The sequence below is a fragment of the Pleurodeles waltl genome, chromosome 1_2 (assembly GCF_031143425.1).
Source record: "Pleurodeles waltl isolate 20211129_DDA chromosome 1_2, aPleWal1.hap1.20221129, whole genome shotgun sequence".
Taxonomy (NCBI): Eukaryota; Metazoa; Chordata; class Amphibia; order Caudata; family Salamandridae; genus Pleurodeles; species Pleurodeles waltl.
In genome coordinates, this window is record NC_090437.1 from 579,176,116 (window position 1) to 579,201,035 (window position 24,920).

Consider the following 24,920-nt stretch of genomic DNA (forward strand, 5'->3'; position numbering starts at 1 on the left):
AAGTGCAGATTATTGGGCTTATACTCAGTGAGCCTGATACTTAGCTGATCACCGATGACCTGGGGGCGAAGACTGACTTGTTGCTAATCCATCATGGATAGGTAGCTATGAAAATGTGACTGACAAATTTATGCCTTCCCTTTCTAGGTGCCAACTGCACTGCCTCTGAATAGATTTTTCTCTCTTAGATAGATTTTTCCAAATTCATGTTTTATCTAAATTGTTTTCGCATGAAGAGCCACATGCTGATGCTAATCTTGGTTAGGTAGGCTGACAGGAGAGACGTTGGCAGTGACAATTGACTGACAAATTTGCATTGCTGAATTACTCCATTAATGTTGATAATCACTGACTTATGATTTGCATTGTCGTTTATGATACTGTTGGAGAATAAACATCTTATTGATGAATCAATTAGTCTGATTAATAAAAGGCAAGAATAACATTTGATTAGAATTGTAATCAATAGGGAATACAAATTATTAACCTTTTCCACGAGTGTCGGTTATTTCTGATTAATATGCTTTCCCTTCGTTCCCTAAGTGATTTATTATTGAATTTTTGGTGTTTGTTATTGATATAGTATTCACCACATGATTAGGATACTCCATGCAATTCAAAAGATTAATCGACCTATACACGTCCCCTTGTAAGTTTACTTACTGAGGACCAGGCGCGCTATCAATGTTAAGCAATTTGTATTTTAAAACCCAGGAGAGATAGATGACAGTTGTGGGAACCTTCAACCAACTGAAAATTCCCCAGCCCCTGGGATGAGGGGAACATTTTACAGTTATATTTAAAAAGCCAGGTTTTTTTGTACAAAGTCGACAAAATATTGTCTCTGTAGCTTTGTGTACCCTCAGTGAACAGAATGTCCAAAAGTGTTGATGTATGAAGATATTTCATTTGAGGAACGGGCTTCCTGTGGCCATTTACTGTGATGAAGTCTGAAGAGAGTGTTGCAGTAAAAAGCTTTACAAGCTAAAGAGAAGGAGCTGGAAAAGTTCAAAGGAAAATGTTGGTCTCCATCACTGAGTTTAGGAAGTTGCTACAAACTAAAAGCATGCGTGCTAGAGCCTTAAAATGGAGCTGTATTTTCTGTAGTGAGCTAAGGTTAAAAATCTTCTTTTCGAATTAGAATACTCATCGTATCAGGTGTTTTTGGATAAACACAGTTGACAAAATATTTTAGCTTTCTTGTAAAGCCTTTAGATGCAAGAGAAAATTAGCCGTGGCTGCAAATGGACATATTTACAAAGTGAACATAACTTCTGGCGAATAAAGATAACAACTGAATCGAAAAAAGGTACCATTAAGAGATATTTGAAATGATTACCTCACCTGTCCATTTATCAAATAATAATGTATATTTTAATAGGAGGCACTTGTTTCCAAATTAATGGCACTTCGATTATGTAAGAAAATGGGCTATTATTTTCAGAGGCTGAGTCCTACCTATGCTATTAGTCCCAAAATCCTGTAAACCCAAACATATACATTCATTTATTTAAATTTGAGCTCAACACCACAGTATCTATTATACAGAATAGACCTGCTTTATTATGGAAAATGTGTAAAGTATTTAGCAACATCGAAACAGTTGAAAAGTCAAAACACAACCCAATGAAAATCCCACAAGAATTTTTAAATATTAAGAAAAATATAAAAAGAAAAATGATGACACCAAAATGACTAAACTCAAATAAGGGGGGCTGATGATACCACTGTTAAAGGTTTTCAGGCAAAAAACTCAAGAAAAAGTAAAGCACCAACCAGAATTCATTATTTCCAGTTGACTGAGACTTAGGCACTATTTCAGATCCATCATGATAAAGCAGAGGTCAAATAGACCAAGCAGGTCATCCCAGTAAATGTTTTTACTTTTATGGAGTCAGGCATATAAGTAGATCTATGACAGACATAACAGATATCAGTCCTCCTTATTACAGCTGCAATGTAACCTTTGGGACTCTTAATAAGGCAGACAAGATATCCATCATCTTTGTAATGGAGGACTCATCTGCCACATTTTCAAACAGGTGCTTAGTCTTTTTTACGGAAGTCAAAATCATCCAGCGGACCAAGACTGAGGGCCTCATTCTGACCCTGGCGGTCTATGACCGCCAGGGTGGAGGCCGGCTGAAGCACCGCCAACAGGCTGGCGGTGCTTCATTTTGTATTACGACCGCGGCTGTGAAGCCGCGGTCGCCCAGCCGGGTCCGGCGGTTTTCCGCCGGATTTCCACCGGCTGGGGGAATCCTCCATGGCGGCGCTGCTTGCAGCGCCGCCATGGGGATTCCGACCCCCTTCCCGCCATCCTGTTCCTGGCGTTTTTTACCGCCAGGAACAGGATGGCGGGAACGGGTGTTGTGGGGCCCCCTAACAGGGCCCCATAAAGATTTTCACTGTCTGCATTGCAGACAGTGAAAATCGCGACGGGTGCAACTGCACCCGTCGCACCCCTGCAACTCCGTCGGCTCCATTCAGAGCTGGCTTCATTGTTGCAGGGCCTTTCCCGCTGGGCCGGCGGGCGCCCGCCGGCCCAGCGGGAAAGCCAGAATGGCGGTTTCCGCTTGGCGGGCGGCGGGTGAATGGGGGCCTGAATGTTGTATCTGACCTCACAGGCCTAGAGGAGACCAAGAAATGAGCCAAAAAACAGCGAAAATGTTGTTTGTTTAAAAAAAAATGGGAAAAATGGGCTGCAGAAGAAGGCTTGTGTTTTTTCCCCTGAAAATTGCATCAACAAAGGGTTTGTGGTGCTAAAATCACTATCTTCCGTGCTTTCAGGACAGGCAGACTTGAATCAGAAAACCACATTTTCAACACAATTTTGGCATTTTACTGGGACATACCCCATTTTTACTATTTTTTGTGCTTTCAGCCTCCTTCCAGTTAATGACATTTCTGAAAAGTAGACAAAATCCTGAATGCAGCAAGTGGTAATTTGTGTATATCCTAAAGGTGCTTCCTACAGAAAATAACCGCTGAAATAAAAAAATACTGAAATTGAGGTAAAAAATAGCCATTTTTTTCCACGTTTTACTCTGTACCTTTTTCTTGCGATGTCATATTTTCAAAAGCAATATACCGTTACATTTGCTAGACTCTTCTGGTTGGGAGGATATGTAGGGCTGGTAGGTTCATCAAGAACTCTACGTACCCAGAGCCAATAAAGGAGATGCACTTTGCAAAGGGTTTTCATTGTATACTTGGCATACAGCAATTAATTTGGTGAAATATAAAAAGTGAGAAATAGGTATCAAGAAAACCTTTGAATTTCCAAAATGGGCTCAAGATAAGGTGTTGAGAAGCAGTGTTTATTGGCACATCCCTGAATTCCGGGGTGCCCATACTAGCATGTGAATTACAGGGCATTTCTCAAATAGACATCTTTTTTACACTCTGTCTTACATTTGGAAGGAAAAAATGTAGAGAAAGTAAATGGGCAATAACACTTGTTTTGCTGTTCTGTGTTCCCCTAAGTCTCTTGATAAAAATGGTACCTCACTTGCCTGGGTAGGCTTAATGCTCACGACAGGAAACACAACATGTACACATCAGATTTTTACATTGAAATCTGACATGTTTTTTGCAAAGTGCCTGGCTGTAGATATTGGCCTCTAGCTCAGCCGGCACCTAAGGAAACCTACCAAACCTGCACATTTTTAAAAACAAGACACCTAGGGGAATCCAAGATGGGGTGACTTGTGGGGCTCTGACCAGTTTCTGTTACCTTCCGTATACTCCGCAAGACCTTCAGGTGGATACCCGTAGAAACCAGAAGAACGGTTACCCACGCCCTCGTCAGCAGTAGAGTGGACTACGGCTGCGGCCAAACTCCAGAGAAAACTCCAGTGCATCCAGAACGCCTCAGCACATCTCATCCTCAAACTCCCTCGCCACAAACACGTCTCTGCCCACCTCAGAACCATACACTGGCTACCCGTCAAAAAGAGGATTGTCTTCAAAATCCTAATCCACGCTCACAAAGCCCTCCATGACACAGACCAGCCTACCTCAACAATCAACTTAACTTCCACATCCCGACATGCCAGCTCCAATCGCTGACCTCACCCTTGCAACAGTCCCTTGCATTCACCTCACCACTTCCGGCAGCAGGTCCTTCTCCCACCTCGCCGCCAAAACCAGCAACTCCCTCCCCACCAACCTACGCAAGACCAAGGACCTCCTGTTCTTCAGAAAGCACCTTAAGACCTGTCTCTTCGAGCAGTAGCACCCCCCACACCCCAGCGCCTTGAGACCCTACCGGGTGACTAGCACACTCAACAAATTTATTGATTGATTGACCAAGAATCCTTTGCAAACTTCAAAATTTGGCCCAAAAAAATACTTTTTCCTCTCATTTTGGTGACAGAAAGTTTCTGGAATCTGAGAGGAGCCACAAATTTCCTTCCACCCAGCGTTCCCCAAAGTCTCCCTATAAAAATGGTACTTCACTTGTGTGCGTAGACCTAGCGCCCACAACAGGAAATACCCCAAAACACATTGTGGACACATCACATTTTCCCAAAGAAAACAGAGATGTTTTTTGCAAAGTGCCTAACTGTGGAATTTGTCCTCTAGCTCAGCCGGCACTGAGGGAATCCGAGAAAACCTGCAAATTTTTTAAAACTAGACACTGAGGGGAATTAAAGATAGGGTGACTTGTGGGGCTCTCACCAGGTTCTGTTACCCAGAATTCTTTGCAAACCTCAAAATTTGGCTGAATAAACACTTTTTCATCACATTTCAGTGACAGAAAGTTCTGGAATCTGAGAGGAGCCACAAATTTCCACCCAGCGTTCCCCCAATTCTCCAGATACAAATGGTACCTCACTTGTGTGGGTAGGCCTATTGCCCGCGAAAGGAAATGCCCCAAAACACTATCTGGACACATCAAAATTAACAAATACAAAACCACCTGTTTTTGCAGGGGTGGGAGCACCTTTGTTTTTGGTCCTGGGCTCTGGGCCCCAATGTTTTCTTACCCAGAATCCTCAGAAAACCTCAAATTTAACAAATAAATCAAATTTTCCCACATTTCTCTGAGGGATCACTGCACTGGGACGAATTTCATACCACCCAATTTTCCCCACATTCTCCTGGTAAAAATGATACCTCACTTGAGTAGATGGGCCAAGTGCTTGTGACAAGTAAGAGCCAAAAACATGTCGAAATTGAGGGGGAACCAAAGCTGGTACAAAAGAGCTGTTTGAAAAAACACATTTTTAGGCTGACAAGTGCAGCAGAATTTTTATGGGTATAGATGAGACAATGCTGGATGGTAGGAATTTTGTGGATTCCTGCAGATTCCAGAAGGTTCCATCACAAAAATGTGGGAAAAATTAGTGATTTCCAGCAAAGATGGAGGTTTGCGGGGCATTGTGAGTAGGAAAATGGTATGGGTGCATGTGAAACACACCACCCTGGAATCACCCAGATGTTTAATTTTCAGATGTGTCTAGGTCTTGTGGAGTTTTCTACATGGTAGCATCCCAAAGTCCATAAAGTGCAGCCTCACCATTCCAAGTTGGACGGTTTTGAGAGTGAGCCAAGCTCTCATGGTCCAAATGTAAAACCAAAACCCAAAATAATCAAATGTCCTCTTGCATGCCATGGGATAAGAGGTTTTAGTGTGTGGGGGAGAGCTGAAAGACTGTTACCCCCTTCAGTTGGGGTGGGGGCATAACCAGGCCCATACTGGTTGGTAGCCACCATCCCACTTTTTTTTTTATTCCCTGGCATCTAGTAGACTTTCTGCCCACCCCCCGGAGGATCAGGGGTAATTGCCCCATCTGCCCACTGGTGGGCAGAACAACTTTGGCCCAATTTATTTAGGGTGGGGGTATGGCCCCACCTCTTATTTTGGAAAACAAATCTTCCCTGGTCTCTGGTGGGCTTTCTGCCCCCCACTTGGGGGCAGATGGGCCTTCCAAAAATAGGCCAATCTGCCCCCAAGCGGGGCAGATATGGCCAACATTAATGTGCCCCCATGGGGAGCGACCCTTACCCAAGGGGCTGCTCCCCCAAAGAAAACACACACATACACACACACACCAATCCCTGGTGCCTAAGTAGTTTTTGCCCCCTGGGGGAAGATCTGCCTAATAGAAATAGGCTGATCTGCCCCCAAGGGGAGCAGAAATGGCCTAAGATAAATCCCCCCCCCCCCGGGAGTGACCCTTGCCTAAGGGGTTGTTCCCCTTGCGTGAAATTGGCTAAAGAAAAACTCCATGGTGTGAAGTGGGTTCTGTTCATAAAAATAGGCCAATCTGCCACCAAGGGGGGGCAGAAATAGCCTAAATATAATTGGCCTCCTAGGGGAGTGACCCTTGCCTAAGGGGTCACTCCCCACCTCTAAACCCCCCCTAAAAAGAAAGAAAAAATTATCCCTGGCACTTAGAGGTTTTTACCCACCTGGGGGCAGATCGGCGTAATAACAATAGGCCGATCTGCCCCCGGGGGGCAGAAAAGGTCTTGAAAAAATTGCCTCCCTGGGTAGGGCCCCTTGCCCAAGGGGTTGCTCCCCTTATGCCAATTTCCTTATTTGAAAAAATCCCTGATGTCTACTGGCTGCTAAAATGCTCTGAGACGCTTCAAGGGGAAGAAAATTAATTTCCTTCCCTTTGAAGCATCTCAGGCCATCATCACATGATCGGAAGAGAAATGCAAAGCATTTTGCTTCCACCGCGATGAGGAGGTGGCCTCTTATGCGGTCCCGCGCTGACGTCATTAGATGTCACTAGGGGGTGCGAGGGTCAGGGGTGGAGGGGGAAGGACTTCCCCTTCCATCCCTGCCTTGTGGGGGTGGGAGGGAAGCCCACGGAGGGAGTGCTAGCACTCCCTCCGAGCTCATGTGCGAGGACATAATGGATACGTCCTCGGCACAGGAGCACTGTGCCGGTGAGTGTAACCATTACGTCCCCGGCACAGAAGCGGTTAAGGGCATATTTACAAGTACCTTGCACTGCCACTGTGTCACTTTTTTTTGCGCTCCAGCAGAGTAGTCAGTACTCCATACTTACAAGGTGACACATTTGGCCAAAGCTTCAGTTTTTCTATGCCTGCATCGAAAAAATACCTGTGCCAGAACCAGCTGCTCCACACAGATCTTAAAATGTGCCAGGTAGGAATTATAATGTAAAACTGACACAGTGATGTGTATGGTTTTCTGAAAAAGTGATGCATCATTAGCAAGAAGCTTGCAGAGCCTGAAATGCATCAAAATTCCTGTGCATCGGCAACCCAGATGTAGGAAATGATGCAGTGGCTCTGGTTCATAAAGACAATGAAAACAAAACAGTTTAACAAGCTCAACTAAACTATGGAGGTGATCATTTTTCAGCTGGGAGTTGTGAGGAGACCACCACCACCAAATAGGCAGTGCAGGAGAAGGGAACACATCCACTGCCAGCGGATTTCCTTCATTGACCTTTGAAAGGATGAAATCATCACATTTTATAGACTCACTTTTTGTGCCTAAGAATCATGTAATGGTACAGAGCAATACAACAGTGGCCAAAATTCAAGATAGCATTGCTCTATGCAAGGGAGGTGTTCCATGTGTATTGTGGGGGTGTCTCCATGCAACTTCGATGGTGCATGAGGCATGTCATGTATCCCACACTAGGTAAATTTTAGAATGTGACTAATCTGTAAATTCGGTTCCTTAGGTAATGTGTAACAACTAAACTGAACTATAGTCAGCCAAGTCACTCCCAATTGCTATGCATGCTACAGCCAGTGTCAAACATACATAGACGATCATGGCTATTAGGATACATCATGTGCAGGAAGGTGCCCTCGCACAAAGACAATCCCACATGCATTGCAGGTACACAAATATTGTGGTACAAGTGTGTTTGTGTTTGTTGTAGGTAGCACATTGTGTTCCATTGTAGGGGAAAAGGTCAAGGATGTCCTGTATGGCCTAAATACTGTGCACTACTGCCTTTTTTCTGAGACATAGTGCAGGGCAGACAGATGACTTACATGCACGTATTAATGTGTCAATGGAACCAGGGACAGAATGTTAGTAAGTATTAATGAATTTCATTATGTGTGGATGGATAGAACTACATCAAGTGCACAGGGTAAAGAATCCTGAATGAAGTCATGTGGCAGCACAGAGAGGGCAATTGTGAGTACAAGGGCAACACAAGATAAAAATCTAAGGTGAGTGTTTCCTCAATGGCGTACAACATCCTGCCATCAGTCAAAGTTCCATACAGTCAGTGGTGTGAGAACAAGTAATTTGGACATGAGCAAGAGTATCACACTTGGCTGTAAATTTCTCTAAACTTACATGCTGCCAAAGGTTTCAGGACCAACTCAGGAAAAAGTATGTGGAAATGTCATGTGTGGCATGCCATGTCAGTGTACGCCCCAAAGATGTGAACATGTCAATACTAGATAACATTTTGACGTCAACAGTGCAACACATACATATGTCTCAGCAATACTGACAGTACACACATACATGTAGCTTGACTGTTGCAACCAACGTGATAGCTCACCTGCTCTGTGGAGTAAGCAGCCCAAATGTAAAGCCCATATATCCAGCAATGTAAAACTCATTAAGTCAAACACAATGCTGCCAAACATGTCATACATAAGTCACCTCCATAGATTAAATTTCAACCTGGACAAGGCACTACAGTGTACTCAGGACAGCAATCTCAACATACTTTTGCCACAGCAATAAGACCAAAATCAAGGAACAGAACTACAGAATCCCCTACAAGTCAGAGTCATACACGTACATATATGTGAAAAAAAGAATGTAATATGTCTAAATGTCGAGAACACAGATTCTTGTGACAACACCAGTATGTCCTATATAAAGATGGTCCACATTGCAAGCATATGTGTGTATCAAAGTACACAATAAGAACTTCTTTGACAAAGAGCAATTGTTGAATGAATAGCATTACAATCCATATGACATGTTTGAACTGCACCAAAATGATGCATCAAAATCACACGGCAAAGTTAGTGAACCCTGAAATGGATGTGCCAATATCATGCAGGCCTCCAACAAAATCTGTGGTTGAACATGGACATATGTATGTGTCAGTGTTAAACATGGGAGCAATAACTAGCCACATTTCTGATCAACAATCTGTCACTTCTTGTCTTGAAATGGTGGTGGACACTAAGTTGGAGACTCCTGTGTGGAACCGAGACCCCAGAGCAAGAAGTATCCCTGAATAAAGGTTGTAGAAAGCCCTCCCATCGAAGGTACCTGCGGTTGAGGACCAACAGAGCCTGAATTGATAAGACTTGCCCAGTTCTGTGCCCTCTACACAATAGGCTGGACAGCGGTTTGTAGAGACTGACCGCACACAAAATGGTCCCACTGGTTGACTCCACTGCCGCCGGGGAGAATACCGCAGTGCAAGCGGGTGCTCTGTCACCCCCAGTGCCAGTCATGGGTTGACAGTGAGTGATTTCCGAACCCTTCGGCATCATTGAGACCCCTAGTGCTGCCTGGAGGAGCTGCGTGTGCCACAGGATGACTACAATGACCTTGAGGACACAAATTGGAAAATGGTGCCGCATGAGGAGGAGTGGCAGCCACTGCAAAGAGACACATGCACTTTTCAAAATCAATTTCACTTCCATGGGGCAGCTGTGAGGTACAATGACAAGAATGTAACGCAACTGGGGGAGAGCAAGGACCTGCTCAGGAGATACTGCAATATGGGGAACTCCCTCCTCCCATCCAGGGGCTAATCGTTAGACACTAGTGACTTTCAACACAGCCGGTAAGCGCCACATGTGGTGCAGCAGGTCACAGTGGGTCTGGGAGAAAAAACAAGCTATGCATCACTGTATGAAGATGCGTGGCAGGCGCAGTGGGAAGCAATTTCTACATTTGACTGTGCCATCATGGAATGGGGATTGTATAAATTGTCACAGACTTCACACTCTTTGTCTGTGAGTAATTGGGGAAGATTTGAAGAGATATTGTTGGTGGTGGTCCTCCCCCTCCCTTTTTTCTACAGCCTGGATGAATGGTGACTCGGTGAGAGGCTGTACATAACATTGGACTTTGGGGGCATCCCCTGTCTCTCCGGCACTTGCTCCCCCATTTTTTTCTTCTTTAATGTGTGGTAGTGCTCCTTGAGTCTGTTCTGTGGCTACAGCACTGCACCTGGGGATGGAGGGCCAAAAGGCACCTGCAGCAGACAGCAGCACTACACCAGAGAGGGTATGGACTATAAGGAGGGTTGAACATCAACCCATCAATGTTCTACAGCTGAGGGCCGCCCATACCTTGCTGCACCTTGCATAAATACCACAAGGAAGAGATCTGTGTCCATTTTTGTCAATGGAGAGGCAGGGGGACTGCCAAAAGATGGATTGAGGCTGCTGTCTTGAGGGTGATCTGATCTCTCTTCAACTTCCCTGTCCTTATCCAGATTGCCCACGGAAGTAGAAACAGTACTCCTAATGGGGCTAACAAAGCTTGTTCTTTACAGATGGAAGTGCAATTGTAGGATATTAAACCCCTGGACCCATACTGCCTTGAGAGATGACATGGTTAAACCACAGACGACTGCAATCTTGGAGGCTATATAAGAAATGCAAGTGTAAGTGGAGTTGCAAATTGCAGCAGTGGCAGGAGAGGTGGGGCTTCTGTGGGAGGATCTAAGGAAGTTTGTTGACCTAGTTAAGAAAACAGAGGAAACACTGGAAACAACAGTGCCACTAGTAAAAGATATGGCTCAGAAAGTCTCAGCCATGAAGAAAGAACTGCAACAGTTTATTAGACATGAAGATGCGGAAAACTGGTACCATTGTTCACCTGATCAGTGTGCCGGAAAGGGTGGATGACCCATCTCTGTAACTGTTTGTGGAAGGATGGCTGATGGGCACAGTCTTACAGGGTAAACCTTCTTATTCCTTTTCAGTGAAAGGGCAACATAGGATTCCAACGACCCCACCACCTCCAGGGAAAAATCTGCACCCAATAATTGTTCATCTAATGAACGTTAGAGATAGAGATGTTATCCTCCAGATGGCAGGTAACATGGGCCGTGGACTATTGAAGGTCAGGAGGTCAATTTATATCCAAACTGCACTAATCTGGTCCACAAACTCAGAGTAGCAAATATCCCTGTGAGAAGAGCCCTGCTCCAATTGTACCTGAAACATGCACTCCTCTACCCAGCAAAGCTTCAAGTTGTTCACAGTGGGAAAACTCACTTTATGGGCATGCCACCATAATCTTGGTCCTGGCAAGAGTAACAAGGCCTGTTGTCTGGACAGCCTACAAGCGAGGAAGCTGGGGATGGGTGGTGGAACGTGATAAACAAGCATAGGAGCACAAGAAAGAAAAATAAAGCTCACCGACTCAGGCACAAATAAAAGAGGTGCAGCTCAAGGCAGTCTTGGACATCAGATAACATGAAGCTTCTCTGAGCAACATTAAGTGGTGTTCTTTGGCTCCTGAAGGAGGGGGCAACAACTCAGATCATACAGAAATAGAACATGGGTTGGAGGAGGAAGCACTGTTGATTGTAACACCAATGATGTCAGACCAACTGGGGTGAGGGGAGCCCAGGAACTTGACCCAGACACTAGTGATTTGTTAATGAATCAACACACTGCAAAGTTGGGTGGGGGTACAGGGTAGAGTTTTGAAGTTTAGCATTCTGCAGTACATTGTTAGTTGTAGGAAAGTCACTCATCAGTTATGGAAAGTGTGAGTGAAGGGAAGTTACACTCCACACCTAATGAATAGTTGTTGTTCTTAACGTGGAATGTAAATGGATTGGGGAACAAGATAAAAAGGGTTTGTTCTACAAAGCCATTCACAGATATCAACCAGATATAATCTATCTGCAGGAGACACACCTGGTGGATACACACCACTGAAGTATGAGGAGGGACAAGTATAAGTTGATGGGTCTTGCACAATACAAACCTGGATCCCAGGGATGTTGATTCTTGCCTGCCGATCACTCCTGCTCCATGCTATTCACACCTGGGTTGATCTGCTGGGGTTTTACTTAGCATTGCTGGGTGAATATGAAGGTTAAGCCCTCTCTTGGTTAATGTTTATGCACTCCTTGGACTTCAAGGAGTGATGATTCGAAACACCACGAGCCCACTCAATTGTGGGCAGAGATTTTAAATTAGTACTAGATATTCACCTGGATAGGACCAGCCTACGGGGATAAGGGTTTGCTATGAGGGGGAAACTTGATGGCTTCAGAAGGGCTCTGAGAATGTGTGATGTTTGGAGGGCTCTGTATGGAAACAAGAGGGGGCACTCTTTCTACTCTGGCTCCCATGATGGCCATTCAAAACGGTACTATTTCTTTACGAGAAATGACATCCTGCATGGATTCCAGGAGGCATAATACTTGGCTCGCAGATTTAGTGACCATTCTCCTTTGAGGGTGGGGTGGATATGGGGAGGAGATTGACTAGGACTCAGTGGAGGATGGAGACATGGCACCTACTAAATAAAAAAGAGGGTTTTGTTTTATAGAGAACAGAGATTCGGTCAAAAGCCATATCACGTTCTGGGAAGAGTATAAGGCGACGATCCAGGGATTTATTATAGCTGGCAAAGGGGGAGACTGTATCGAGAGAAAACAGAGACTGGGAGTATTGGAAGACAACATGACAGGTCTGGAGAGGGAGTCACCCAGGCCCAAGAAGAAGTTAGTGATGGATCAAAAAAAGTCAGAAAGCCACTATATCTAGCCGAAAACAATGAATATGTGATTCCCACAATAAAGCAGGCAAACTTTTGGCTTGATTCAGTATCAAAGAGTGGGACGGCAGGTTTGTTTGGGAATTGAGGATGGCCTCTTGGGAGACAGTGCAGGGTAGTCAGAAAATAGCAGAGGAAATGGCAACCACCTTGGGCATTTCTAAGGATCATGACTGAGAGTCACTGATTGGGAAGTCTTAAACTTTATAAAGGACTGCCTCATGACCTGGTTTGAACCACAACATAAGGAGGACCCTGAGGCAGATATATCAATGGAGGAGGTATCGTTGGCCATGGAGCACATGCAATCGGGGAGAGCTTCAGGACCCAGTGGGTTTCTGGTTTTGTGTAGCCATTTTAGCTATAGTTTTATGCATGTTCATTTAGCAAACTAGGCCTGCTGCTGTGCACTTTAACCTGGATATATTTTATTTAGCTTTGTTATATTATTTTAATATTAGCCACATTTGCAGTCTTCTTTTGTTTTCTCTATCTAGCTGTTCTTCGCCTGGGTCAGCTCTGCATTCTTATACAAGACATTTCTTTCACTTTGTGCTTTTCTCAAGGCTGTAGTAAGATAAGTTGCTGTCAAAAGTGGTACGCTTTGTTTCCAATGTTCACAAAAACTAACTACTCTTATGTGGGATCCTTTCTTGGAACACCAGGTGTTTTATTATAAAAACACTACTTTGACCCATGTACGGCAAAGGGAGATTCCAGCCAGATGACCATGACCGAGTGCTGATTGCTGATGACCTCACTAGAGCTGCTTATGTATGTCATGCGCCTGGTTGCCCCAGTCATCCCTGCTCTTCGGTGGAGATGAGGGACTTCTAGTTAGCCGGGACAAACCCAGATTAGACCGACAGGTGTCACATGGTGTGGGATCAGAATCAGTCCCCCGCAGTACAGGTGATTCTGCTGCCCGAATCCAGTAGTCTTACTAGGATAATGAGAACTTACGAGACATGGTGCCGCCAATGTTTGGTCAGGCACTAATTTCCTGGTCCTCCTGAGTACTTACGCAACACTGGCAGAATTCGTCCAAAAAATTAAATAGGTGGACCGCTGTTCTGCTCCACACTACTTTTGTAGAGGTATTTAAATCAGGAGAACTCCCAGTGGATATGTGCTCTGCGATATTAATCCTTTTTTTGAAAGTAGGTAAACTCAGAGATAGATGTGAATCCTATTGGCATATATCCCTGTTAAATACTGTCCTTAAAACCCTCTTTAAAACACTGGCCAATCGACTTAAAAAGGTAATAACAGATCTGGTGCATCTGGATCAAAATGGGTTTATATTCGGTAGATCTACAGCACTGAATCTATGCAGACTCCACAATAACTTAGCTGTGGTACTATCCTCACTTGCTGGTGGGGCGATAGCCTCATTGCGTACCAATAAAGCGTTCTACTTGAATGGTCATATCGCTTCAGAGGTTTAGCAAAGGTGGGCTTTGGCCCTAATTTCAGGGGATGGGTCAAATTACTCTCAGGAGCGGCTCGCTGCAAGGTGAAGGGGGCGGTGTATGGGGGATTCTTTTTTTTTTTTGTAAACAAACAAAAAAAAAAAATACATTTACCTCCTCCACCACGCTCTCAGCCTGCCCTGCAGCCAACCCTGCCACTGCTCATATCAACATCAGGATTGGCTGGGAGCACCCAGCCAGAGTGCTCCGAGGCAGAATGGGAGACTGTGCAGGTTCTCTCTGAGCCTACAGTGCATGTGTGCATGGCCGGTCTGAGACAGCCGGCCAAACACACATGCACTTAGTGAGTAGTTTTTAGGTGTGTATATGGATGGGTATGATTTTAGTGGGGGGTGATGTATAGTGTGTGTTTTATGAGAAAAATAAAAAATAAAAAAGCAAATAATATGTATTTGTTTATATATATCTGTTTAGGTAGAGTGCGTTTAGGATATTTTTGTCTTTTGTGTTGTGCTGATATTAATAATTTAATATATTAAAATATTTTCTACTTTCTAAATGCATAATAATTTAATGCACAAGCGTTTTCATAATTGCTAATGTTAATTTGAGTGGATGATGCAGGAATATCCTGCAGTGTTTGTAGATATGTGCAACTTAGTGAGAGGCCCATGGACAAAAGTCAGTCAACGTTGTTATGGAGTCACTTAGGGAATCTTCAGCACTGTAACTGGTCCTCTTTGTGTGACTGGATGCACAGTCCTACACAGATAGTCACCTACTGTACCACTGTGTGTAGGTTATGCTACATGTATGGGATGGAGAGATCAGTTGCTATATGGTACACAGTCATGGCTATGTTGGAGCACGCACTGGTGTCTGGCACTTGCACACTAACCCTTACAGCATTGTACTAGAACATCATTGTGGTTTGCTAGTTTGTATCCATGAAAGTGGCCCCCATCTGACCATAAATATCAATCATCCTTGGCATGGAGTACTTGCTAAGTGTGGAAATTTCTTCATGTGAATTAGTGCAACTGTTTGCTAAGTTAAAATACACAGCAGTCTGACATTTCCTCTCAGCCCAAGTACGTGTAGCTTGTTCCAGGGTCTCTGGTCTGGTTCCTCTATATTGATATGCATATATTTAGTACATTTTATGTCATGTTTGGTTATACTCACACTGAATGCATGTGAGGGCTCTCAGGGTGAAGGGACACAATGTCCCCATGTATTCTAGTTTACATTACTACAACATGTTTCATTTAACATAAGACAATAAAAAGTTAATAGTTGCTGTTTATGCTTCATGACATTCAAGGTGTAGCACTGAGCTTTTACATCATTGATTGGCTTAGATATGATGCTATACTGAAGGAGTCTGGCAATTATCATCAGCATATTGTCAGTGTATGCATTATGATAACACTCACAATATATCCTCAATGTAAGTATTAGGGCTTACATATGTGCATGATTATATTGTCATGATAATCAAGATAAACATCTGTGGATGTGTGGGTATGTGTTAGTGACTCACCTGTGTCACAGGGCCCAATTTTTGAAGTCCTGCAATTGTGTGATTGGTTGGTCTATTTCACTGTGTGGCACTCATGGTACCAATGCTTATTGTCACACCATGATGTTTAATTGTTCAACTGGATTAACAATATAATGCCACAGGAGGGTGGGGAGGGTGTCCATGATGCTCGGCCTTGTCCAATGAGTGAGTGTGATAGGGACTGTAGCCAGTGGCGGCTGGTGATTCCAAAAAGTGGTGGGGCGGAAGTCCGTACACAGAATTACACCATGCAGTTGAGGAAACCTGATACCTGATTTTCTCAGGGAGCGTCTGGCAGGGAAGAGAGAGTGAACACGTTCATTTTTACACAACTCAATAGTTTTCTTTTTTTCGACCTTCAGAGGATGAAAGGTTGAGTGGAGCACTGGAGTTGAAATCATGGGGCCAAATACAGATCATCAGACTTGTCAGAGGGCTTAGTGGATACATTAGTCCAATGAGCCTTGGAACCCAGCTATGAGGCAAGAGGCCTCTGACTGACCAGATTCCCTTCAAACATTCACCAGTATTCCCTGTATATGTTCAGCACAATTTCTCATCAACTCACATTTATCCATCCAACTATACACTCTCATTCCCCCACTGAACTATATACTCCCATCCACATACTCGCCCATTCTGCTGATCACCCACTCATTATCCATTCTCATCAATCTACCCTGCCACTCATTCACCTAATTCACATTGCCTTACCCTCTCACTGTTGTATTTTCAGTGTTTGAAATGTGTTATTGGAGGCAGCAGGTTGCATTTCAGTCAATTAATTGTGTTTTAACAAGATTTTGTCTATCTATGTTATCCTCCCCACAGTCATCCACCCAGTTACTCACTCAACATCATTCCCCTACCAACCCCATTCAACAATGACTTCACTTTCTCCCACCTTGTATCATTCACCTACCAATTCACACTCACCCATTTGCATCAAGCTTTCCACTGGCATTCACGTAATTCATATAACCAGTCGTCATAATTACCTATGCACACAGTCAACCCCCCATATTCAGGGGCATATTTATACTCCGTTTGCGCCGAATTAGCGTCGTTTTTTTCGACGCAAATTCGGCGCAAAACTAACGCCATATTTATACTTTGGCGCTAGACGCGTCTAGGGCCAAAGTATGAGTAAAGAGCATCATTTTTTAGCGTGAACGCCTTCCTTGCGTTAATGAGATGCAAGGAAGGCGTTCCCGTCTAAAAAAATGACGGCGTCGTATTTATACTCCCGGGCAAAAATCACGCCCGGGAGTGGTCGGGTCAAAAAACCCCACATTTGCGCCACTTTTTAATGCCTGGGTCAGGGTAGGCGTTAAGGGGCCTGTGGGCTCAAAATGAGCCCACAGGTGCCCTCCCCTGCCCCCAGGGACCCCCCCTGCCACCCTTGCCCACCCCAGGAGGACACCCAAGGATGGAGGGACCCATCCCAGGGACATTCAGGTAAGTTCAGGTAAGTATACATTTTTTTTTTTTTTTTTTTTTGGGTGGCATAGGGGGGCCTTATTTGTGCCCCCCTACATGCCACTATGCCCAATGACCATGCCCAGGGGACATAAGTCCCCTGGGCATGGCCATTGGGCAAGGGGGCATGACTCCTGTCTTTACTAAGACAGGAGTCATGTAAATGGCGTCTGGGCGTCGTTAAAAATGGCGCAAATCGGGTGGAGGCGATTTTTTGCGTCAACCTGACTTGCACCATTTTTAAGACGCCCTAGCGCCACTTTTCCCAACGCCGGCGCTGCCTGGTGTACGTGGTTTTTTTCCACGCACACCAGGCAGCGCCGGTCTGCTTGCGCCGGCTAACGCCATTCAATAAATACGGCGCCCGCATGGCGCTTCAGAATGACGTTAGCCGGCGCAAATTTTTTTGACGCTAAACTGCGTTAGCGCAGTTTAGCGTCAAAAAGTATAAATACGGGCCTCAATGTCTCACCCATTCACACAAACCCACCAAACCACTCATTGAGTGACTGGCAATTACACTCATAAAAGGTTACACTAAGTGGCCTTGTTAGTGCTTGTTTTCTCCTCCCTGCACATCACATCTCGGTGTCCTCTGCCAGAACAATAAGCACATATAACCTGCAATGGAGATAAAACAACCACATGTAGTTGTGGCAGCAAAGAGTTTTGCACTGACCCCATTACTACTGCAGCGAAGACAGCAGTTAGAAACAAAAAGAAAAAGAAACAATAGAAGAAACAGATTTTTACTTCTTTCTCCAAACTTACTTGTGCAGTTTTTTGGAGGCAGCTGCTGATCTGTTCCTCTTTCTCATAAAGGTTACGTTACACCACATTACACCACATCTTTGTTTTTATTTAACATTTTTACAGCTTTTCATGTGGTAGTCACAGAGAGGAACACATCATGTTTCAATCCTTACTGATCTTCACTAAACACAGACCTCCAGCATGAAAGTTTGTAAATCTCTCACCTCAAATACAGTGTTTTTTCAGTGACATTTATACTGTATGACAAATGTTCCAGGCCCTTTCCTGCTTCACAAGTAAAACTATCCTCTTTTTTTTCCTAAGTTGTTCAGGATGGGATCTCGGCTTTTCATACATGCTGACATGCTGTGCTGAGCATAAATGTACTCAGAAATACACTAAATCAAGCGCGAACTGTGAAACTACATGAACTCACCCCTTCTCATCTCTCACAGGGTGAGGTTTGGTCAGTGAAGCTTGCTGGCCCCACCTCACAATGTGAAAAGTTATGAATGGGTGGGGTAACTGCTGTGAGTGGCATGCAAACTTGCAGAACCCGGGCTTGAAAGCTAAATGCCCGAGGCTGTTTTTAATGGGCGCTCTGGATGAAGGAGGAGAAATAAAAGCAACATCACAGCGCTGCGAGGAAAAACCAGGGCTCTGCGTGGATAAGCCCTGCTAGTGCAGAATCAGGCACATTCTCACGAAGGGGCATGCCTAGCAAAAATGCCTAGTAATGTAGCCTCGTTGTTTTATTTCTGTTTAGTGAAGCTTTCATTCTACGAAGCTATGAAAGCAAAGGGGGCGTAGCCCCTGTTCCCATACACAGGAGCCGCTGCTGAATGTAGCACGATTTCCTTTAGATGGTAAGAATTGCCTTTTGGGTCACATATCCATTATAGTCTAGTTAGTCCTATCTGCAACAGATATACAGCACACTGGTGCAATGTAGTGCATTTATGTACAGGTGTGTTCATAGACTGATTCACAGTAGCAGTTCTTGCAGCAACAACCCCAACATTTTTTGAGAGCCAAAGAACGTACAGACAGAGTCCATGGGAGATACATGTCATCTGACGTGGAGGAGAGGAGTATCCCACTAAAGAGGAGGTCCAACTTGCCATTAGGGAAGGTAGGCCTCATTGAAAGTCCACAAATGTATCAGATTAGCGGGTGGGCATACAAAAAAGAGGCAGTACCAAGTGGGAAGGGCGATGTTATGATAATTAACACAGGTCCAATGGGAAACTGGCCAAGAGCCACAGACAAATGTTTCTGGCTAGTTCTCTGCTGGAAATTGGTAAAGTCCCCATCTTCTTCCTCTGATGTATGTTGTGCCTCCCCTGAGGGTGGAGGGGTTTATGCAGGAGACATCTGAGGCACACATATATCAGGTGCTGAAGATGGGGCTCCCCTGTCCTCAGCAGCATTTGCCTATGCCAACAAGAAAAGCAGCACAGTGCTGAGAAGAGCCTGCTGGCTTGCCTGCATAGCAACAATGTCACGGTGAAAGGCACCCATTGTTGCAGCATAGGGGACCTAGTTCTGTTCCATTTGTTCAAGAATGGTGTGTTTAGACCCCAGCTGGGTGGCAACGTCACTGGTGTCACATCGGCAGGGTTTTTTTTCTGGCATCTGTCTCATGACACCAGGTGTGTCCGCCAGGGACTGTTCCTATCTATGGAGTGGAGGGTAGGTGCATCAAATTGCCTCAGAGGTGTCCTTATTGGGGCTGAGGCACCTACGGACTCCCTCTGGGCTGCCTGTGATATTCTCCATCCCTGCCTTCACCTCATCTACCAGCTGACACTGGACTCCTACCTCCTACTATTGGAAGTCAACTTGGGGGTCCCCACAATCCAGGGCTAGGCTTGGCCTGCAGATGGTTATATACTGTGGTAGGCAGTTCCTGTGGAGACCCAGCGATGCTGCCAGCCCCTCCTAGAACCAGAGAAGGTGTTCCAAGGGAGTTGAGGAGTTGCTGAAAGGTGTCATCTTCTTCCAGGAGGGGGCAGGATGGCATTGTCAGCAGGTTGGTTATCCAGGACAGTCAACTAGTCACGAGGTGTATTGTCTCCCTCTGCAATGAAATGGAAATCTGTCATTGGTGATCTATGCCAGATTTGCTATGAGTAATCTGGCTGACATACATAATGTATCCTCATTCACTTTCAGTTCAACATTGATGTGTGAAATACATGTGACTGATGGGAATTGAGGCCAAGTTGCACTGTAGTTGCATTTCAGACGGTAGTATCTCTGCGTTGTTCAGACACCATTGTGTGACAAGGGTCATTTTTCACGTCATACCACACATTGCAACACAGATACATAGCTTGCTGGCTTGCTCTATCTGTGCTGGTAAGTTGAGGTTAGGTCCACATCTGCCTTGGTGGTTAGCTTTACTTTTCATGATGGCTATACTGAATGCGGTTTCATGTATTGATAGCACTATTATGCTGAGCACAAATGCACCAAGTCAACAGGGTGCCTGAATTCCCTCTGGCCACTACTCAGCCCATAGCTCCTGGAAAAGTGACATGGGTTTGGTCATGTATTTGATTTGATCCTGCAGTCTACCTTTCAAACAGTACACCACAGCAGTCTGTCTTGTTGTGCTATCTTGAGAGGAGCCACAAATTTCCTTCCACCGAACATTCCCCCTAATCTCCTGATAAAAATGGTACCTCATTTGTTTTGGTATGCCTAATGCCCATGACAGGAAATGCCCCAAAGCGCAACATGAACACATCAAATTTTTACATTGAAAACTGATGTTTTTTTTAGAAAGTGCCTAGCTGTGGATTTTGTTCTCTAGCTCAGCTGGTACCTAGGAAAACCTACCAAACCTGTACATTTGTAAAAACTAGACACCTAGGGGAACCCAGGATGGGGTAACTTGTGGCGCTCTCACCAGGTTCTGTTACCCAGAATCCTTTGCAAACCTCAAAATCTGGCAAAAAAAACACTTTTTACTCAGATTTCAGTGACAGAAAGTTCTGGAATCTGAGAGGAGCCACAAATTCCCTTCTATGCAGCATCCCCCCAAGTCTCTCAATAAAAATGGTACCTCACTTGTGTGGGTAAGCCTAGTGCCTGTGTCAGGAATAGATCAAACAACAGTCAATGTTAGTCCTTACATGAGGGCAACTGCTGACCCTGGAGTGATCAATTCCTGACACAGGCACTAGGTATAGGCCCTTTATCAGTACAGGTGGGGAAACACTGGGTGGTAGGCATTTTGTGGTTCCTTGCATATATTCCTGTGGTTTGTGTGACAGAAATTAAAGAAAAAAATTGAGTTTGTATTCAACATTTCACCTTTGCAGGGTATTCTGGGTATGTGAACGTTGTGGAATCCACACAAGCCATATCTCTGTGGACTCCCCCAGGTGCCTAGTTTTCAGAAATGTCTGGGTTTGGTAGGTTTGCTTATATAGCTGCCGAGCCTCTGGCCAAAAATGCAGGTGCCTGCCTTACAAAACCAGGTTGTTTTGTGATGGATAATTTTGATGTCTATGCAATACGATTTGGGCAGTGGAATTTGGGGCTGAACTAAATTTTGGAGCTCCAAAGAGAGCACTCTCTCAGTGCTTGCCACCACATGCACCTGCTAACCTGCTATTGTTCCGCTGCACAGACTGTGCTTGGGAAGGGACAGCAGGACTGTGCTCATCACCTCCCTCTGAATCACTGGAAGAGGAGTTGTCAGAAAAATCACTCCCAGACTCTGCACCATTATCCTATCCCTCAGATGCTGTCTCAGTATCTGCTGTCTCAGTCTCTGGTCCTACGTCAAAGCTGTCCTCTATAACCAAAGTTAGGGCTTGAGTAGCAGTCATCCAACAAGACGGCATCTCTGCTACTGGCTAAACTCTCACTCTAAAACACTAGCCTACGTAGACAGACACAAAATTGCTGGTGTGTGTGTGTGTGTGTGATGCGTGCAACAGTTAAAGGTCAATCACCTTACCTTTGCTTTTTCCCTTGATCAGCACGTTCTCTCAACACGCTAAAAAAAACAAAAAAAGACACACTATTACTTCACCTTGTCACATACCAATCGTCACAGTCCTCTGGCGCCCTGTCCAACAATCATTATTGGTGCTCCCACTCCTATGACTTCCTCCTCGGATTCCCTCACTACCGCTCAGCAAAAGTGATCTTCATCTCTCCATAGTCCCCCTCGCACATACATTTCATTTGTATTATAGCACAGGTACTGGCTGGCTTTACCAATCCACTCAGCTATTTACATAAAATACAGATTAGATCTTTGCAGGAGGCATATAAACTTTCTCCGCTCCTTTATGGCATCAAAACCGCTAATAGACAAAAGTCAGATCCTTTTGTAGCAAAACATAATCACAAGAGTTACTCAACTTTTTAATTGCATCCTAAAAGCTACATTAGAAACGCGTCAGTTGAAGTATGTGCATTGCTTTGAAGATGCAAGCTGCAACTGCAAAAGAATTGGTGGTGAATATATAACATATACATATATATATATATATGATATATTATAGGAAATGTATTCCAATCATAATACAGTGGAAGATGTTATTGAGTGATGCAATAGTTAGCATTCATTGGATTTTGTAGACAATATAATATCCATAATCGCCAACAATAAGTGGTGATTGGAATGTTTTATGTTGCCTTGAGGAACACAGAATAGTAAGTGTTTATTTTTTATTTTGATTTTCTCTTTCTTTCTATGTTTATAAGATAGTAGGTGAAGAGATGAATTTTCCATCACTGTTTTCAACATGTAATATTCACATAATTTATATAGAAGTGGTTTTGATGGTTATCACTTTGCACTTTATTTAGTGGCCCTTTTGTCTTTACTACATGCATAAATTATAATTTTGAATGAAGGATTAAAAATTAGTACATTATGCCTTACAAAACAAAATTGCTTTTCGTGTGTCAGAAATACCAGACACTTCGAATGGTGAAGGTAAATCTAGGACTTAAAGGATAAAATGCTCTCATACATCGGTTAGAATACATGATGCAATCATATGAAAAGGATCCATATTAAAAATCCCTAGCTCAGTTTAACAATATAGCCAGATTATTTATAAATATTTATAGCACTTGACACTTTATCATTGTTTTTTAATTATGAATTGGATAATAATAATGATTTTATTTATTCTGTGATTTGAATAATGATAAATGTCATTTTGAATACTTAACTACAGGACAATGACTATTCAGTTCTCATGACTATATTTGTTAATAATTTATAATATTTAAAAGTATTTAAAAGATATTTGAAAAAATAAACATTGAAGAACATTTTCTATAAACATTTAAAAACATTTACAAATGGTTGATCAATAACAATTGGTAATATTGGTTTAAAATATGCAAAAATATATATTTTTAAATGTGTCAATTATGATATGGCATTGAGCTAATGAAGATACATCTTCTTGCAGGTTTTTTTTCTATATTGGGTAGTAAAATCTGTATTGTTGGCATCTATTATGATAATTGATGGAACCTGCGAGGACCATATGTTGTATCAATGTCCAGGTTGTCGAAAACATTATATGTGAATATTGTTAAGGCAGTGCTTTGTCATCAGCATGTAGGTTTACTTGAGCTATTTGCATGTTTAAAGATGGCCGCACCATTAGTTTACACTAGTATGAAATGGAAACAAATGATGGTCTTTAACTATATATATATATATATAAAATGCTGTTTTTTGGCTAAGTTTGTCCAGCAGAAGGCGTTTGCCGAAATGCATTGACATTCTGTGCAGGAAACTGTGACACCATTATATGGAATAAAATTGATTAAACTCAACTCTGAACTTTGAACTTTGCTTTGTCCTCACAATTCGGAGACGATCAAGGGATCAGTGCAGCTGTCAGGTGGATATTGTTCCATCTGTTGGGGATTAATTATATATATATATATATATATGTAAAGAGATCACTTTTAAATGTGGGTGTGGTTTTCCTGGGGGCAGATCGCAGCCCCCATGGAAACCACACACGCATTAACAAAAGTGATCTCTCTTGATATATAAATATATATAGCTATATCCACATATCTATATATATATATATATATATATATATATATATATATATATATATATAAATATATTGAAATATCTATACATAGGTCTATACATATCTATAGATCTGTGTATTTTTTAATAGTTGTATGGTTTCCCATACATCTACTTAAAACAAATTGCCCCTGCTCACAGACGACCCCCTGTCAATTTCATAAAAAAAAAAATATATATATATATATATATATATATATATATATATATTATTTTTTTTTACCCCTGGGGTAAACATTTCTTAAAATGCCCGGGGGGGGGCGTTCTCAGAGGGGGCTGACTCCTCCAAGTGAAATCCCTGGTTTCCATTGAGGTTTCCTACCCCTTGCAATGCACCAGAGGATTTTTCAACCCCCTCCCTGATGTCAGCCACTGGTCATGACCCACACCAGGGAGGTAGTGTTGACATCGGCCAGTGGCCAACATCCGCACTTATGAAGTCAATTATTTTTTTTCTAGGATTTTTGTTTATTGTTTTTAACAACTGTTCAAAATTCAGTATAGGTTGATGAATGCGTGTCAAGGAGTAAAGCATAAATTATTGTGACGCTGAAGTGATCAGTATTAACATGCCTTGTGTGAAGTAGGTTGAATGTTTTAAAGGTTCCATATATTATGCAAATGAAAGATTTAAAGATTAGAATATGATTTTGAGGGTGTTGGCAGTCAAAGAGAAGGAAACACTTGTGAACAACTCTGTTAGTTCTAGGGGACTGTTTATATCAGGGAAGAGTTGAGAAGAGTTGAGGTGTGGGTACTTTGGGTTTACTTGCCTATTTTTGGTGTTACACCATCCTTCTTAGATTTTTAAGTCTTAACTTTTTAACTGTGGGCATACTATTTGCAAGATGCAGGGGGATGTTC